The following is a 19,180-nucleotide window of genomic DNA, read 5'->3' as shown; positions in this document are numbered from 1 at the left end:
CGTGGTACCTGAGCCAGGCAGGATGCCAAAAGAAGAACACTGAAATGAAGGGAAGTGACAGGAGCCAAGCTAAGGAAGCAGGGAATGTGTGGCAAGGAACAAGTAAGTAAAACAATTTAGGATAAATAAAACAATATAAGGTGTGCATCAGAGAAAGGACAAAATCAGGAAGACAAACCAGAGGCAGTGTGTGAAGAGACATAACCAAGGGCAATGGAAAACCAAGGGTTCTCTGGGCAGGGAAGCAACAACCTAAAGAGTACTTTTAAGACTATCTGATAGTGCTTTACAAGAAGGGGGGCGGGGGGCTGAGAAATCAGTAAAAAGATATCTACTAAGTCTATAGGATTCCAGCACTAAAAACATGGAAGGCAAGGGAATACTCAGACTCAATGGTTTCTTTCACACCTGCTTCTGCAAAAGGTATTTCAAGGCACTTGAATTGAGATTATCACACATCATTTAAAAGAAATACAGATTTCTTAGGATAGGTGATCTGTCAGTGAGGCAAGGTGGTATCCTTTTCCGCATTTAAATTGCCACTTCAGGGATCCCTGGGTGGCGCAGCGGTTTGGCGCCTGCCTTTGGCCCAGGGCGTGATCCTGGAGACCCGGGATCGAATCCCACGTCGGGCTCCCAGTGCATGGAGCCTGCTTCTCCCTCTGCCTGTGTCTCTGCCTCTCTCTCTCTCTGTAGCTATCATAAATAAATAAAAAAAAATTTAAAAAAAAAAAGAAGAAAAAAAATAAATAAATTGCCACTTGACTGGAATGAGAATCTACAAATGAGGCATTCTTTCCCCCAACAGCTATTACCTATTAACAGCAAGCCACTGTAAAACTAGTACTATTTCCCAAATATTTCCAACTCTGTGCTTTCCGGGTCCACAGCAGAATCACAGTTCTTGATCTCTTGTGTGGTGTGACTCATTCTGGCCAGTGAGCTGGAAGCTGAAGTGACGTGTCATTCTGGGGTGGAACATTAACTGCAGGAGCAAGACCCTCCAGTATTTCTTTTCCACTTTGCCAAGATACGCAACAATATTCCATACCATGGCTGCCCCTTCAACTGAAGTAGGAATGATGCAAAGCCTCTGGAAAATTTATGTTGCACATGCTGCATAAACAGAAAATAAACCTATGTTGCTTTCAACCATTTTGAGGTTATTATTTGTTGCAGAATAACCTAGCCTATTCAGTCTCATACAGCTGGAAAATTCACTACCTGGAAAAAACTTACATTTCAAAAGAAGTAGTCAAAGCATCCCTCTTTAAAAAAAAAAAAAAAAAAAAAAAAAAACTTACTAGGGATGCCTGGATAGCTCAGCGATTGAGTGTCTGCCTTCAGCTCAGGGTGTGATCCCGGGTTTGGGGATCAAGTCCCACATCAGGCACCCTGAGAGGAGTGTGCTTCTCCCTCTGTCTGTATCTCTGCCTCTCTTCTCTGTATCTCTCATAAATAAATAAATAAATAAAACTCTTAAAAAAAAAAAAACTTAAACTGAACAATAAAATTTACATAGGCTGTTCTTCCAGAGAAGACGTTATTTTCCTCATGACCATTAGGGTTAAAGAAACATCTGACAACTTGGAATATGGAGTGCCAGTTCCAATCTCACTACTCAGGCCTCCATGATACTGAGCATGTCCTTTTGGGCCATTTCCTCATCTGAAAAGAGATGGTCACAATTCATGCTGCTTGAATTGAACACTGAAGTGAAGCTGAAAACAAGGTAACAGGTGAGCTCTGTAAGAGACTGATCATACATACCTTTTTGTTCCTTGTATCAGTCATGTGGAAGGGGGAAAAACAAAACTAAAGCAACTTTTACAAAGGAGTAAGTTCCCTGCAAAGCAATTCTCGTTAAGAGGACTTTGCCCAGCCTATATTCTTGACTATGATGCACCCCACTGCTCTCAAGCTTTCTAAAGGCAGGTACCAAATCAAGAGCTGAGTTTTTAGCCAGAGACCTGGACGATGGTGTCTTTTCCCTTTTTTTTGGTAAAACAGATTGGAAAGCAGAGATAGTAAAACAGTTACACAGAACTATTTCCTATAGCTCAAAGCTTTTGTTAGCAACCTTAGTTTATCTCAAGCATTTACCTAGTAAAATAGATTATCCATAAATTGGTAAGAGGAGCTCAAAATGGGCCAGCAGGCTAAAGAGGAAAATCAAATTGTTCTGTCTCCATCCCATCTGTCCCAAGCCAACTCCTTTTAATGTGTTAAAGGCACTTATGTGGAAGCATCTCTTTCAAGGTTTAAACACGTTTGTATTTGAGTTCTAGTCCCACTAATCTCTCAACACGTATTTCTCTAATAACATCAAAGTCATTCCTTATCCGTAACTGGGATACCACCTGCCTTACTCAGTAGGGTACTGAGGTTTAAGTGAAAGGATGCCCTACCTAGTGAAGTACCACTTTGTTAAACATAAACCCTTCAAGAAGGCACTGGAGTGCCTCCCCTCCCCCACTCCATCTGGTCCCCATACATACAGTCTTTCCCAATTTGGAGATACTGCAGCTACTCCATCTGCCTTAGCATTTCCCTACCTCCATTCATTTGCTTGTGCCATTCTCTCCAACTATAATGGGTTTCCCAAGTCTCCTTCCATACCAAAACTCCACTCAGCATCTACCGAACCAAGACATCTGAACACCTCTGGCATTTTCTTTAAGCTATTTCTATGACTTCCATCTGCCTTGTTTTACAATTATTTCTAAACCTCCAGTGATCTTTATTTTATATTCCCCACAGCTGCCAGCAGTGTTTTCTTACACCAGACAATAAAAATCTGTCAAATGAATACAGAACACAGTTTAGCATCCAAAAAAGCTCTACATATTAATCACTGGCCCAGAAGCATAACTTACAAATAGTAACTTACTGTGCAAAGTTAGAACTGGAAAAAAAAAATTGAAGTTTACTGAGTAGTGTTTCAAGATCTATCCTAGAATGATTCATCCCTGCTCTCCAGGAGTTTAGAGGTTTTTTTTTGGGGGGGGGGGGGCAGGTAGGGAGGGAGGAAAAGTCATGTAATATTATTTTAACCAAACTAGGTCTATAGTAGATGTACAAAGCTCAAGATCACTCAGCCAGAAAACTGCTGGTCAAACACCAATATCTAAATGGTCAGTCAGAGACACCTGGGTGCTCAGCGGTTGAGCATCTGTCTGCCTCTGGCTCAGGGTGTGATCCTGGAGACCCGGGATCGAGTCCTGCATCGGGCTCCCTGCATGGAGCCTGCCTCTCCCTCTGCCTGTGTGTCTCTGCCCCTCTCTCTGTCTCTCTCTCTCTCTCGAATAAATAAATCTATAAAAAAAATAAAATAAATGGTCAGCCAGAATATGCAAACAGACCTATTTCTAGTATGTGTATGAATGAATCCAATATTTTCAGGGCTCAAGCTTAGATCAAAGAAGAATCTGAATGAAAGCACTGTTTATTATGGCTAGATTTATACCCTACAGATGATACTTTTGGGCCAATTCCACCACCAGGAATGGATCCAGATCATAAATGCAAAAACTAATCCACAACTATGGAGGACTAACCACTCACTAGACAGAAACCAATCTGCGTTTCTAACCCTAACAGATTTACGAAGCATTTACAAGAGGTTGTCTCAAACTTTAACACGCTTAGCTCCTTAAACAACTTCTCTACTCCCTCAAGGATTGCCTATAAAAAGTAGGCTCCTACCTGGGCGGCAAGAAAAAAAAAGAAAAAAGAAAAAGACGACAATTGTTAACAAAGATGTGCCATATTTGGAACTCTCAATACTGCTGGTGGGAGTGAAAGCTGGTACAATAATTGGATAATTGAAAGTATCTACCAAAGTGTAATACACTTATGGGCTGAATTGTATCCCCACCAAATTCATTTGTTAAAGTCCTAACCCCCAACACCTCAAAATGTGATGATCTTTGGAGACAGGGACTTTAAAGATATGATTTGAGGTTAAATGAGGTCATGAGGGTGAGCTCTAGTCAATATGACTGATGCCCTTATAAGAGATTAGGATACAACAGGTACAGTGGAAAGACCATGTGAGGACACAGGAAGACAGCCACATACAAGCTAAGAAGACAAGTCTCTAAACAAGTCAAACCTACTAACACCTTGATCTTGAGCTTCTAGTTTCCAGAATTATAGGAAAAGAAATTTCTTTTGGTTAAGCCTATGGTATTTGCTACAGCACTCCCACAAAAGAATACAGATACATACCCTAAAACTCAGCCTTTCCACTGCTTGGTATTAACGTAACAGAAATATGTTAGTTAAAAGACAGACACAAGAACATTCATACAGCATGATTTGTAACAGCCATAAATTTAAAACTATCCAAATGCACATCAATAAATTAATAAATACATTATGGTAACCACATAATAGAATACTTCTGAGCAATGAAGATGGAGTTTACAGCTGCACTGAATGCAAAACACAACAATGGATCGAAGAAATCAAACAAGAATATGTAGTGTGTGATTCCATTTATACAAAGTCCAAATGCAGCAAAATCACACTATAATGTTCAAAATCAGCAGACTCATTACGCTGGGAGGATGGGAGGATAATGACTTGAAGGAGTCACAAGGAGGCTTCTAAGTCTATAAAAAATATCCAAGTTCACTTATTTGTGTACTTTTCCGTATGTCCTACTTCAAATTCAAAGTTTACTAACATACAGAAATGAAAAATTACTTAAAAATAGGAGCAACACTTTACTTATCAAGTGTCACCACACCAAATAACTTTATTCTTGAACTGGATGCATCAGGTTCTTTACCAGTTGCCATTAAACATATGAAAAACACAGCTAGTCTCATGATGCCCAGCTTCCTATCACTGAGCGTTTTTTTAGGAAGATCCCATAGGTCAAAGACCCAAGAGTGTTCAGTCCCCCCATATAGTTAAATTACCATATCTTATTCAACTGCATAAAAGAAAGATTAAAGTATACATTCATAGGAAGAAAATAACCAGTTAACACTGTGGTCTTCCTCTGGGTAGTGAATCGATTTCTTTTTACTTCTTCTTTTCCCTGGGGGGGGGGGTGTTCCCCCTCTTCTTTTCTTAAAAATAATTGACTTGTTTACTAATCAACAAAAGAGAAACATAATTTTATTAAAGATTTATTTATTTTAGAGAGAGCACATGTGGGCATAAGCAGGTGGTAGGGGAGAGGGAGAGAATCCTAGAGCCCCCTCCCTGCTAAGCGCAGAGCCCCAAGGTGGGGCTCTATTGCAGGACCCCAAGATCATGACTTGAGCCAGAAATGAAAGAGCCACTTAACCAAGCCACCCAGGGGTCCCAAGAAATGTCATCCTAAATAAAAGGTACTGGGGGGTGCCTGGCTGGCTCAGTGGGAGGAACACGTAACTCTTAATCTCGGAGTTGTAAATTTAAGCCCCATGTCGAGTGTAGAGATAACAAGAAAAAACCAAAACTTTAAAATGGTAAGTACTACACAAACACTGAAAAGCATTTAGAAACAAGTATTGTGTAAGAAGGTTTCTACAGAATGTTAATACTCTTTAGCAACGGTAAACTGAATGGCAACAGGTCATAGGATGAGTGGCTCTTAACTTGTAGGCTGTCCAAATGACCCAGGGTAATTTCCGGGGTCCTCAGATCTGTAAGTGCATAGAGCACTGCTGGTAGATTGACTAAATACCATATGTAAGAGGCACTACTTTTTAAATAAATTCTATGCTGTTACAATTGGGTTTTTAAAAGGTTAATTCATATTGGCTTTATCATGTACTCTCAAATTACTCAAACTAAAAGTTCATCAAATGGAAATAAACTTTTAACTAAAATTGCACACAAAAATTAGAAACCAACAATGTAGCTATTTAGCTCACAATGTAATTTTTAAAGGATTACCAACCCAACTGAGCTGAACAACTCCAGGAAAGCCAGTAGCAAGTACAAGCCATCTTTACTTGAAGGGTCAGGGAGAACAGAGAAGCTCCACCGTTTCTGGCAGCAATCACACAAGCAAGCTCATTTGAGAGCCAAGTGAGGTTACAGAATTCCTAACACTGTCAGGTCCCCAGGCCTCCCTTACCATGCCTCCTCAGTCTTGCTCTGCCCGAACAGCAAGCCGTCTGAGTCGACCAGGAAATAGACAACAAAGTCAGACTGAGCTCCACAGCAGTGACGACATCACCAAAACAGCCTAGGAGAGGCTTGAGGTCCCTTGCATTAAGAACTGCATCCTCAGGCAAATGAGCAAGGCCAACACTGTATGCCACCACTGGAACCAAGTCCCAAGCTTTCTTCCTCCCCTACAGAGACATTCTGTAAGTAGTTATTCTTAAATTTGTTTTTGAAATCACAGCCTGAGTACTAAAATTGAAACTAGTCAGAGGCACTGCTAAAAAGCCTACTCTGATTTCAACCACCACACATCACGTTTACCTTTGATTCATAGGTATCACACTGACCACAACCACCATGAAGAAGTTTTAAAACACAAATGCAAGCTATTTTTCTGTGTTTAGGAAAAAGCAGAAAATAGAAGGAAGATGTGAGAGCAAAAAACTGAAGAGATCAACACGTTGCAAAATGTGTCTACAGCAAACTGCAGACAGGCATGGAGATCTGGGAGATGGCAGTAACAGATGATTGTCTGCTAACACACGATGGCTGACCCGGAACACAATAGCAACCTTACATGGGTGATGAGAGTCTGCAGAAAGCCAGCAGCCACAAGGGGGGTGGCGGGGTGCTCATCTCTACAGTTTTGGTCTCCTTCAGAGGATGACATCAGTACCAAGGGGAATCACCGGTTATTAGCCTTACTCTGGAGGACTCGTCCTTACTTCCCCAGAAAACGCTGCCTGTCTGTATGTAACTCCTAGTCCAGTATTTGGTCAAATCCAAAGCCTTATGTGTTGAATTGTACAGATGTAGAGTTAAACACTTTATCACAGAATAATGGTAAATACTTATGTCAAATCTCAGAAAGAAACAGTGCATAAGAAGACTATCACAAGAGTGTGGTCTGAGTTTGCTACACCTTTGCACGGAAAGGCTAATACTAAATAGGACAGCACAATTCTCTTGGAGATTAGAAGCTAATCAATAATCAAAACCAAGTTTTTGTTTCACTTGGTGGTGGGATCGGGAATCGGCTTCAAAGCCACACTTTATTATAAAACAATGCTCTTGATTACAGGGTTTGGGGCTTTAGGCCTCGTTGGCATGAAAAAACGTAACAAAACAAGCAAATGCCCAAGTGACTGCTAACAATTACCTAGAGAGATATACTAACAAAACTATTTTTAGAGTGTCTTCTCTACATTCCACCCTTCTGTTTGTTTACTCATGCAGTTCTACACAAACATAAAACTTACATCTCCTTTTAAAGAAGGGGAGGGGATCCCTCGGTGGCGCAGCGGTTTGGCGCCTGCCTTTGGCCCAGGGCGCGATCCTGGAGACCCGGGATCGAATCCCACATCAGGCTCCCGGTGCATGGAGCCTGCTTCTCCCTCTGCCTGTGTCTCTGCCTCTCTCTCTCTCTCTGTGACTATCATAAATAAATAAAAATTAAAAAAAAATTAAAAAAAATAAATAAATAAAGAAGGGGAGCCAGAGCAGTGGCAGGAGTTGGGGTGGTGTAGGGCTTTATTTAGTAAAATACTGGGACTATATATGGTGGACACTATATTAAACTTTCTTCATCGGCTAAAAAAAATAAATAAATAATAATAATCCAGCATGCCAAATGTGCTTTTGCTCCAAGAGCACAGCAACAGCAAACGTTTACAGTGTCAAATAGCAGTGACAAGAATTCCCTCAAGTGAAGGACAAAATGCCAGTGCAGCAAAAGGAAAAACATATTTAGTCTTGAAGGTTTCTCTTCCAAAGACATGACCAATTTGAAACTGTAACATTATCCTCTATACTCTCAAGAGCAAATCATACAAATGCTATTACAATTAACAAAGCCTTCAAGTTGGCCAGAACATCAGACTGCCTACTATGGATTCACATGCAGTGATGAGAAAAGATTCCTTTTCCAAAAGCCTCAGGTTCTATCACTAAGCCATTCCACAACAGAATTCCTGGCCATGATCAAACGCCATTTTTAAATTCCTTCAGGACAATAACCACACCTGTCTCCCTGAGTCAATAACAAGTGATGCCTAATACATGGTAGATACTCAAAACATCTCTGAATGAAAAGGTGCTCATCATTACTCTCTAAATTCAAACATTATTTAAGACTACCGTATTTATTACTCACTTAAATATATCAGTTTGCCGATATATTTAACTGAGTGATACCCAAATGTAACTTTGGGTAGCAAAGTTTAAAAAGAAACTAAATTAGAATACAATAGGATTGGGAGAACGAAGCTTTAGCTTGGACAGTATCTTCAGAAATACTCACAACTCACCTTCCAGTTCTCAGACTCAAATCTGAACAAAGTCTCCCAAGTCTGAAGAGAAACACACTAATAGGAGACTCTATTAATCCATGGATGATAAGTCATGAGGCTAATCAGCTGCTTAAGTCACAAGGAAAAGACAAGAGGCTGTTCTTTTGGAATCCAAAGAGAAGATACAGTATTTTCAACAGGACAGAACCAACTGACTAGACACCCATGTACTAAGGTTTTAAGAAAGGTTCACATGGCAGGATTGCCAGGCTTAATTCATTTCACAAAACATTTACTTATCAAAATTTTTCAGACCTCAATTAAGCACTTTGCTAAAACTGCAGAGCTTCTAATCTACTGCCACTACAGTACAAAAAAAAAGTTGTGTTAAAAGTCACAACCGCAAATGGAACATTTTATGATTTTAAGGTAGCACTAAGTTGGCTGTAGGGTAGAACCGAAGGAGGCTTTCAAATGGCATCACTGGAAACAAAGGAGGCGGAGAGAGGAAGATGCCAGGTGACAAAAGATAGATCACAAACTTCGGGAGCATCGGAAAGCAATACAACCCAGAGACTGAGCACAGTACTCCCGAGTCTGCCTGCCTGGGCTGGACTCTCCGCTCCATTACTTATTAGCTGGATGACCTTGGACAAACAACTTAACCTCTCCATTCTTGGACAGTTACGGTACCTCAGAGGGCTGTTCTGAGAATCAAACACAAAAATCTATGCAAAGGTCTTGCCACGCTGCCCAGAGTACAACCAGCGCTCAAATGTTTGCAATTCTTCTTCTCAATTTTCCACCTTTACGAACCACTAGGCATCAAGCTTCGATGTAATGCAGTAAGAGGCCCCCAATGCGGTGGGATCCGAGCATAGCTCTAGAGTCAGCCACCATCTCTCACCCAGTAAGTTTGACAACTTCCTTCGGGATTGACCACAACACAGTTACGACAACAAGCCCCCTGTCTCCCAGAGCCAGAGGCGTCTCACATGTATACAAGCGCTTGGGGCGAGCCCAGTGCACGTGACCTGACTCACCGCCTTGACTCAGTTGCCGTCAGGGAACCTCCCGCACTAACAGGGTCAGGAACGTGCCTCGGCCCCGGGCGCCTGTCGGCAAGGCCCGCGCGGTCGGCGGCGCCCCGGGCCAGCGTCCCCGGACGAGGCGGCGGGCGGGTCGGCTCCGACACACTCCGCTCGCGGCTCCCAGGGACTCGGCCCAGCGCGTCCCACCGCGGCGCAGGCCCTCAGTGTCCGAAGACCACCCAAACCAGGAGACACTCCGGGCCTGGGGTCTTGACGCTACCGGCAAACCAGGCGTCCCAGACAGCCGGCCCGCGGTCCGCAACCCGACCAGAGGTCACACCCGGCGACCTCTGACCTCCTCCCCGGCCGGGTGCGGTCCGGGCCTGGTCTCGGGCCCCGAGCTCCGCAGGGTTTCCCCACGGGGCCTGTACCGGGCCCAGAGCCGCCCCAAACTACAGGCGACGGGAGGCCCAGGCGACCGAGGAGCTAAGGAGGGGGATGGGGCCAGGCCACCGGCCAGGCTGGGCCCGCTGCTTACCGCAGCCGCTCCGCTGGAGGCTCCGGGCCGGGCGCGTCGCTAGGGCTCCCGCGGAGGAAGAGGAGCAAGGATGGACTGGGGCCGAGGACAAGTCAAAATTCCGGTTCCAGCGGACTCCTCGGCACTCCCCAGGCCTTCAACGCCGCCGCTGCCGCTGCCGCCGCCTTGGGCTTTATGGCCAAGACTCCGGCTCCGCTCCCACTTCCGCCACCGCCGCCGCCCCGAGCGGAAGTACCTGTCACGAGACTCTAGACGCCAAGAGTGCGGGGAAGGAGCCCCGCCTCAATATTGCGTCACGTTCCGGCCGCCTCTGGGCTGAACCTGGATCACGTGGTGCAAACATGTCTGCCCCCAGGCAGTTGTCGCCATCTTTGAGGCTCGTACAATGAGGAGGACGACGCCATGTTGAATCCAAGAACCGATGTCTCGGCCCTCTCCCCGGTGTCCCCGGAATAACGAAAGCCAGGGAAGAGGACGAGATTAAACTGGCTCTAACAGTAGTGTCCCTCTGCAGAAGGCTTTCTCACTGAGAAAGTAGTGGGAGATAAGAGAGTGATTATTTGACACACTTGCAATGCTTTGGGAAAGGGTACCCCTATTTACTGAACACCTACCGTGGCCCTGTACTGCACCTTTGGATCATCTCTATTTGTCCTCACTTTAGCCGCTTAAGGAGAGATTATTTTCACCATTTTGCAAATAGGGAACAGAGACCCACCACACGTCACTTGACCTCACTCTCACACTTAGGTGGTAGAGTGAGATGAGAACCAAGGGGTTTCTGATGTCAATGTGCATGATCTAGTAGACCGAAAACAACTGCACCGATGGTGTAACAGAGTGGTAGAGACACAAAGGTGAATTAAAACTGAAGAAAAGTAATAATAAAAATTATATCAGAAACCAGGATGCCTGGGTGGTTCACTAGTTGGGCAGAACATTTCCTATGGCAGAAGAGAGGGTCCAAGAAAATGGAAAAAATAGTGTAACCCAACTAATCTGAGGTTGCTCCTTAATGAGTCACAGATACACCAGATGGAGTTGTCTCACAAAGTAAACTTTATTTGCAGCAAATAAGGAAATTGCTGGGAAATAACTGCCAAATCCATGGCTCATGGATCAAGGGAGAATGGGTTCCTATTATTTGGGGTTAGGATGATTGTTTAGATAGGGAAGCCTTGTCATCGAATGTAGAGGTGGGCAAAAGGAGGTGCTTGTGTCTTAAGGAAACATGCCTACACAAACATACATGGTATTTTATATATATAAAGCTTGTGCTCCTCCTTGGGTCGAGATTTTACTATTATAACGAGGTAACTTGGTCACTCTGTGGGTCACTCCATGGTCCATCTGCATAGGCATGAGGGTTAAGTTCAAACTGGTCTGTGTGATCTGGGCAGTTGTTATTGTTTGAGGGGTATTTTGGTTTCCATCAGGGAATATTATGCCCCTCGGATCTTTTGCCTGAGTTAAGAGATAAGCTGGAAAGAAGAACCTAAGGAAAAATGTGAGACCCATCAGTGAGTACAATAAGCAGGTAGACAGTAAAGGTCAGGTTTCAGAGTCCAGCTGGTGACAACAGCTCAAGACTCTGAGCTTACTATTAAAGGTGAGACAATAGGGCAGCCCGGGTGGCCCAGCCCTTTAGCGCCTCCTTCTGCCCAGGGCATGATCCTGGAGACCTGGGATTGAGTGGAGTCCCACGTCAGGCTCCCTGCATGGAGCCTGCTTCTCCCTCTGCCTGTGTCTCTGCCTCTCTCTCTGTGTGTCTCTCATGAATAAATAAATAAAATATAAATAAATAAATAAATAAATAAATAAATAAATAAATAAATACAATAAAGTTGTACACTATACAGCTCTTAAGAGGATAGGACATACTACCAAAGACCCACCCCATCTGAACACATTCAGATCAACTCAGAACTTTATCTCCATCTTCAACATCATACTCTTCTCATAGTTTTTTCCTGTCTTGGTTCATGAAAACTTTATTCTTTCAGTTGCTCACTCCACAAAAAACTTTGGAATCATTCTTGTTTTCTTTTTTTTTTTAAGTTTTATTTTTTTTATTTTCTTTTATTTATTTTATTTATTTATGATAGGCACACAGTGAGAGAGAGAGAGGTAGAGACATAGGCAGAGGAAGAAGCAGTCTCCATGCACCGGGAGCCCGACGTGGGACTCGATTCTGGGTCTCCAGGATCGCGCCCTGGGCCAAAGGCAGGCGCTAAACCGCTGCACCACCCAGGGATCCCTCATTCTTGTCTTCTGTGATGGGTTGAATAAGTGACCTACAAAAAGATAAGCCTACATCCTGGAACCTGTGGATATGGTTCGATTTACAAAACGTCACTTGCAAATGTAATTAAGGATCTCAAGATGAGAGCATCCTGGATTATCAGGTGAGTCCTACATCCAATGACAAGTTTCCTTATAAGATACACATGGAGTGCAAACACACAGAGAAAAGAAGTCCACGTGAAGATGGAGTCAAAGATTGGAATGAGTAGCCACAAGCCGAAGAATGCTGACAGCCGTCAGAAGCTGAAAAAGCCAAGGAAAAGGAGGGGTGTTGATTTTGAATTTCCTATTTAGGTTGTATGAGAGAATACATTTTTGTTGTTTTAAGCCACCAAGCTTGTGGTGATTTCTTACAGAAGTCCTAGAAAATGAATTTAACTCCTTTTTCTCTGGTACCCCTCATCCACAGCCTTCAAAAGATATTCAGAACATGACTACTTTTTACTATCTCTGCTATTACCACCTGGTCTGAACCTCTATCATTTCTCCCCTGCAGTATTGCAAAAAAACCTTGGTTTCCCACTCCCATGTGACCCTTTGCCATTTCTTAAACAGCAGCCAAAGTAATTCTATAAAAATGTCAAACCATTATTCTCCTCCTCAAATTCTTCCCATAAATCAGACTAAAACTAAAAGCTTTGACCCCAAAATACCTCTCTGACCTCATCTCCTTCTAATATCCCCTCAGATCAGCCTTCTCAAACTATACTAGTTTATGAAAAGAGAAGGGATATATCTAACTCGGGCATTTTCAGTTGTATTTCTATCTTTCTAGAATGCTCTTCCCCCAGATACATGTATAGCCAATCCCTCACTTTGACTTAAATGTCATCTTCCCATTGAGAATGGCTTTTCCTATTTAAAATGGAAGTTGCCCTTCCTATCAACATTTAGACACAAAACACCACATGCTATTTTCCTGCTTGCCTTTTTTTTTTTAAGATTTTTATTCGAGATAGAGGGAATGGAAGAGGGAGAGAATCTTCAAGTAGACTCCCTGCTTAGTGTAGAGCCCAGTGCAGGGCTTGATCCCACGACCATGAGATCATGACCTGACCTAAAACCAAGAGTCAGATGCTTAACCTACTGAGTCACCCAGGCACTTGTTTTGTTTCTTTATATTGTTTTCTTGCTTATTGCCCATCTCTCCCACTATATGGCTGTTCTATAGGGCAGGCACTTTTGTCTATTTCATTCAGTGCTATATCCCTGATCCCCTAGAATAGTGCTGGGGCACAGTAGGTGTTCAATGAGGACCATTTGCAGAATATTTGGGAGAATAGAAACTGGAAATGGTCTCAAAGGCCAAGAATTATGAAAATTCCACCCTATTCTGCAGCCATATAAAATGCTAGGTCTGAAGATAAAGAAGCAATTAGAGAACACAGGAAAAGGCAAAGCAAAATATAGAGAGCTGTGAGCCCCAGCCTTCTAAAAAGCTGACTGAGGAGGCTATTCAGATATAAACATGGGCCATTTCTTTTTCTTTAAAGATTTATTTATTTGAGAGAGAGAGAGAAAGTATGAGCAGGGAGAGGGGCAGAGAGAGAAGCAACAGACTCCGTGCTGAGCAGGGAGCCCAACTCAGGGTTCTATTGCAGGACCCCGGGATCATGACCTGAGCTGAAGGCAGACACTTAACTAAGTCACCCAGGTGCCCCAACATGGGCTGTTTCTTATGGAAAAGAAGGGATGACTTAGAAGAAGCACATGAGCCAAGAGGATAGAGTCAAGAGCTGCACAGAATCATTAACAGGGAGCAAGACTGAACCCCTGTCAAAGAGCTGGCAATGTGTGCTTAACTGGATTTCAGAATTGCTATGACCCAGTGGTAGTTATGTTACTCCTGTTTTTCCCGTTTTTGAACAGAAGTGTTTGCTCTGGGGGCACGTGGGTGGTGCAGTGTTCAACTCTTGGTTTCAGCTCAAGTTGCAATCAATCTCAGGGTCCTAAGATCTGGCCCGTGTCAGGCTCTGGACTCAGTGGGGAGTCTGCTTAGGACTCTCTCTCTGTCTCCCTCTGCACCCCCCTTCAAATAAATAAATAAATCTTTTCAAAAAAGTGTCTGGTCTGGTAATCTCAAGCCCATCAATTCTGTTGGGTTTCTGGAGAGCAGAAGACCTATCTGTAGCTTACAGGTCTTCAAGAAGAATAGTACTCAAGAATCTGTTCTTGAGGAATCATGCCTAATCTGTACTGGGACTTGATTTATATGATAAGATACATTATGAGCCAGCGATGTTTTAGAATGAGACCTTAAGGGTCCTTGGGAGGAGGTGAATATATTTTGCACATGGAAGGAGTGTAAATAATGTGTGTCCAGAAGGTGGACTATGGTAGACTAAAGATGGTGGCAAATTCTTTGCTCCTCCTTCGAGATGTTGAATCTACTTCCCTTCCTTTTGAATTTGGGTTGGCCTTCCTGATTTATTTGGCCCATAGAATGTAGGAGAAGTAATATCCTGTGACTTTCACAGCTAGATCATAAGAAGCCTTAGAGGTTTTTTTTTTAAGATTTTTATTTATTTATTCCTGAGAGACACAGAGAGAGGCAGAGAGAAAAGCAAGCTCCCTTTGGGGAGCCCAATGCGGGAATCGATCCCAGGATCCTGGGATCACGCCCTGAGCCAAAGGCAGATGCTCAACCGCTGAGCCACCCAGGTGCCCCAGCCTTACAGTTTTCAACCAGAAGTTTTGAAAGGCTCAGGCAGTAGAGGCTCCTCCTCAGAAACCAGCCTTCATGCTTTGGGAACCCCAAACCATCACAGGTGTTCTTAACAACAGCCCCAGCTGAGCCCCCAGGAGGCAGTCAGCGTTAGTTGCCAGCCACGTAACTGTACCATGTGGGATGTCTAGCCATGTTAAACTTAAAAAGATTATAGCCCCAACTAAAAGTTGACTGCAATCATACAAAAGGCTCCAAGTGAGACATACCCCATTGAGCCTAGCCAGCCTATAGAACCAAGAGATGCTAATAAATTTTTGTTTTAAGCTGCCATGTTTTGGGCTGCTTTTTTTTTTTTAGATATTATGATTATTTTTAAAGATTTTATTTATTTGAGAGAGAGAAAGCAAGAGACCAAGTACAGAAGGAGAGGGAGAAGCAGATTCCCTGCTGAGCAGGGACCCCCCCCCCCCCAATGCAGGGCTCAATCCCAAGACCCTGGGATCATGATCTGAGCTGAAGGCAGACACTTAACCCACTGAGCCACCCAGGTACTCCTGGGCTGCTTTGTTATATAGCAACAGATAACCAGAATAGGGCCTATAGAAAATGAAGGGGGAAAAAAAGAAAATGAAGGGGAAGGGAACAGTTATATAAAAGACTTTTAGTAGAACAGATTTGGGTTGAGGGAGACAGACCTCAGAGTTGTTAGTTTTTTTAAAATTTTTATTTATCTATGATAGTCACAGAGAGAGAGGCAGAGGGAGAAGCAGGCTCCATGCACCAGTCACACAGAGAGAGATAGAGGCAGAGACACAGGCAGAGGGAGAGGGAGAAGCAGGCTCCATGCACAGGGAGCCTGATGTGGGATTTGATCCCAGATCTCCAGGATCGCACCCTGGGCCAAAGGCAGGCGCCAAACCGCTGCGCCACCCAGGGATCCCTCCCAGAGTTGTTAATTAAGGGAATGACATGCTGACAGCTGTTTTAAGAGTCTTCACTAAATTGGGGTCCTGCAGGAAGTGAGAGAGGAAGCCCAACCTGGGACTGCATGTGAGGCTGAGTGGGCAGGGAATGAGAGATTGTGACTTATTGATCCATGCAGAAAACTCACTTAAGGAAGTTTGTCAGTGGGTCACAGATGGGACCTGGTGCTCTGACTGAGTTTGTGAGGCCAGAGGATAAGAGAGATTGGAGCCTGGAAGGTTCAAAGGAGGTTAAAGTGAGGTTAGGAGTAAGGAGCTCAGTTCTGGAAATACTGATTCAGAGGATGTCTGTGGAACATGTAAGTAGAGATGTGGAGGAAACTGAGGAAGAGAGAGGGCAGTTAGCAATCTGGGTCCCTCAGTGTGGATTTGGATGACAGTAGAGATTGGAGAGTAGTGATGGGTGTGACTAAGATAACCTATGAAAAAAGTCTAGAGGTGGTTGATTTTTCAATAAACTATTTACTGAGATTCCCTTATGTGCTAAGCATTGTTACATGCTAAGGACACGAGAAAAGCAAGGCCTCTGCTCTCAAGGTCCTTACTACTTTGTGTGGTAAACAATGCATAAGTAAACACCTCCCCACATACACAGAATTTCACTCAAATTTCCATCAAGGGGAAACTTGGTTAAATAAAGTACAATACATCCAGTCAATGGAATACTATGCAACTATAAAAATGAATGAGAATTATCTGTGTATTGATATGAAAACATCTGTAAGAATTTTATTAAGTGACAAGCAAAATACAGAACAGAATATACCATATGTTGCTTTTCAGGAGGGGGGAAGAGTGAAGGTAGAATAAGAACATACTTCAGCAAATAAAACATGTGATTAACTGGTGTATCAATTAAGATCTTTATTTAATTTATTTATTTGTCAGAGAATGAGAGAGAGAGAGAGAGAGAGCACAAGCAGGCAGAGAGGCAGGCAGAGAGAGAGAGAGAGAGAGAGAGAAGCAGGCCCCCAATGAGCAGGGAGCTCGATGTGGGACTTGATCCCAGGACCCTGGGATCATGACCTGAGCTGAAGCCAGATGCTTAACTTACTGAGCCACCTAGGCACCCTCAATTAAGACTTTTTTAAAAAGGTTATTTATTTATTTAGTCATTCATTCATTCATTCATTCATTCATTCATTCATTCATTCATGAGAGAGGCAGAGACACAGGCAGAGAGAGAAGCAGGCTCCATGTAGGAGCCCGATGTGGGACTCGATTCCGGGACTCCAAGATCATGGCCTGGGATGAAGGCAGACACTCCTGAGTCACCCAGGTGTCCCTTAATTAATATTTAATCAGATAAATTAGAATAGGAAATTAATGGTAGGGGTTAGACCTGCCCAATTGTTGGAGTTGTTAAAAAAGTTTATGCAGGCTGTTGTTTCTGTGTTCAGTGTTGGACCAACATTGATCACCATAGGTCAGGTATGGAGGAGGGCAATGACACACTGGACCCCATAAAGATAATTAGAATCCACAAGGACCAAATAGAACCCATGTCTGTCTTCTCACCTCTAACTTCAGTGCCACGAGTAGATGACATGCAGCATAACCTAGTGTCTGTCCTTTGCCATAAAGCTGCACACATGCTTGGCCCAGGATTAAAAGAAGCTGAAGGGGGAGATCTGATGGAGGGCTGGAGAGGGTGCTGACTCAAGCCAACAAGACCACCAGACTAGTGACACTATGAGCTGCCCCAGGAGCAGGCGCCCTGTATGATTTTCAGAGGATAAACAGTATAATTGCTGTTTCACTTTTGCCTTCCAAATCTCATGCAAATGTCTCTTACGACCAATGTGACCACAGATCCACATAGAGAAAGAGAATTCTGGGAAATGTAGTTCCAGCTTAGTTGTACTACAAAGCCACCATAATACCTGGTGAATGAAATAAAGCTGGGAGCTAGATTTTCAGTGCATGCCCTTTTTATTATCTTTAAATTTTAACCATGAGATTATATTATCTATCAGATATTTAAATTAAAAAAAAGAAATCCATAAAGTGATGAAGGGATGCAGATGGTAAGATGGTATATGAAGCAGTGATGGAGGGATGTCTGGGTGGCTTAGCGGTTGAGCGTCTGCCTTTGGCTCAGGTTGTGATCCCAGAGTGCCGGATTGAGTCCCACATGGGATTCCCTGCATGGAGCCTGCTTCTCCCTCTGCCTGTGTCTCTGCCTTCTCTCTGTGTCTCTCATGAATAAATAAATAAAATCTTAAAAAAAAAACAACAAAGAAACAGTGATGGAAGTTGGGGGAAAAGTGATATTAGACACAGGTGGTAAGAAAGGCTCCCTGAGGAGGTGACATTTCTGCAGACACCTGTTAACAAGGGGGGAGCCAGCCTGTTGACAGTACCTGAGCAGAAGACATTACAGGTAGATGGAACAGCAAGGGCAAAAACTTTGTGAAGAAACAAGTGTCCTGCTCAAGGAAGAGCAAAGACCCCAGTGTGGTTAGAGCAGATTGAGGAAGGGAGAATGTACAAAGAGGTGAGGCTGGAGAAATGGGCAGAGCAGGTCACATGGGGTCTCATGGTCATGGTAAGACCTCTGAAATACATACTAGCTGTGATGAAGCCCCTGGAAGTTAGGCAAAGAGTGTGTGCATGTATGTGTCTATGTATGAGAGTTGTCTCCCATCACAGGTCACTTGCACTGTAGTGCTTTTTCTGGCCATCACTCTCTTGTCTCATGTTTCCACAGTGAAGCTATAGCCCTGGTAGGCCCCTGTCACAGCCCCATGAAACTGCTTACTTGATGTCTGCTTATTCCTCTGCTCCTCAACTAGACTGAGGGGCTTCTCAAGGGCCAGCACTTGTTCTGATCTGCCTTAATGTCCCCAGTGCCCCAATAGGCATTGCCAAACCTCACCACACAACCGTACCATTCAAAACAGAGTCAACTGTTGCATTATTCTCTCTGACACAGCTTAACATGATTTATGAAGTTCTTTGGGGTTTGCTATGTAAACATGGCCAGTTTTGCTCAAGAGTTCCTTCCTTGGCAGTTTTTACTAATCCAGGAGTCACTGACTGGCTGTCCCTCCATGCCCGCTCTAGTCTTCCCTTCTTGGTACTTTCCCAGTCTAATCCCTTTGAGCAACTCACTTGAGCAATTTGGGCCTCAATTTCCTCATTCTAAAATGGTGTTAATATCCCCAACTCTGAGATATTGTGGGAACCAGATGTGAAAGTGATTTATCAAGTGCTCTATCACACATAGAATGGCTGAAGTTACATATCAGTTGCTG

General features: G+C 43.5%; 1 protein-coding gene across 1 annotated transcript in view; it reads right to left on the bottom strand.

The window, feature by feature from the left end:
• RAB7A (RAB7A, member RAS oncogene family) overlaps window positions 1-10,184 on the bottom strand; it is a 74,383-nt gene extending 64,199 nt beyond the window's left edge. Inside the window, exon 1 of the mRNA XM_055343129.1 lies at window positions 9,969-10,184. The gene's annotated coding sequence lies outside the window, so the exon portion shown is untranslated. The remainder of the gene's footprint in view (window positions 1-9,968) is intronic.
• Between the last annotated feature and the right edge of the window lie 8,996 nt (window positions 10,185-19,180).

The sequence above is a fragment of the Nyctereutes procyonoides genome, unplaced genomic scaffold (assembly GCF_905146905.1).
Source record: "Nyctereutes procyonoides isolate TBG_1078 unplaced genomic scaffold, NYPRO_anot_genome, whole genome shotgun sequence".
Lineage (NCBI taxonomy): Eukaryota > Metazoa > Chordata > Mammalia > Carnivora > Canidae > Nyctereutes > Nyctereutes procyonoides.
The sequence above is the reverse complement of the archived record's forward strand: the minus strand, read 5'-3'. Positions and strand labels throughout refer to the sequence as shown.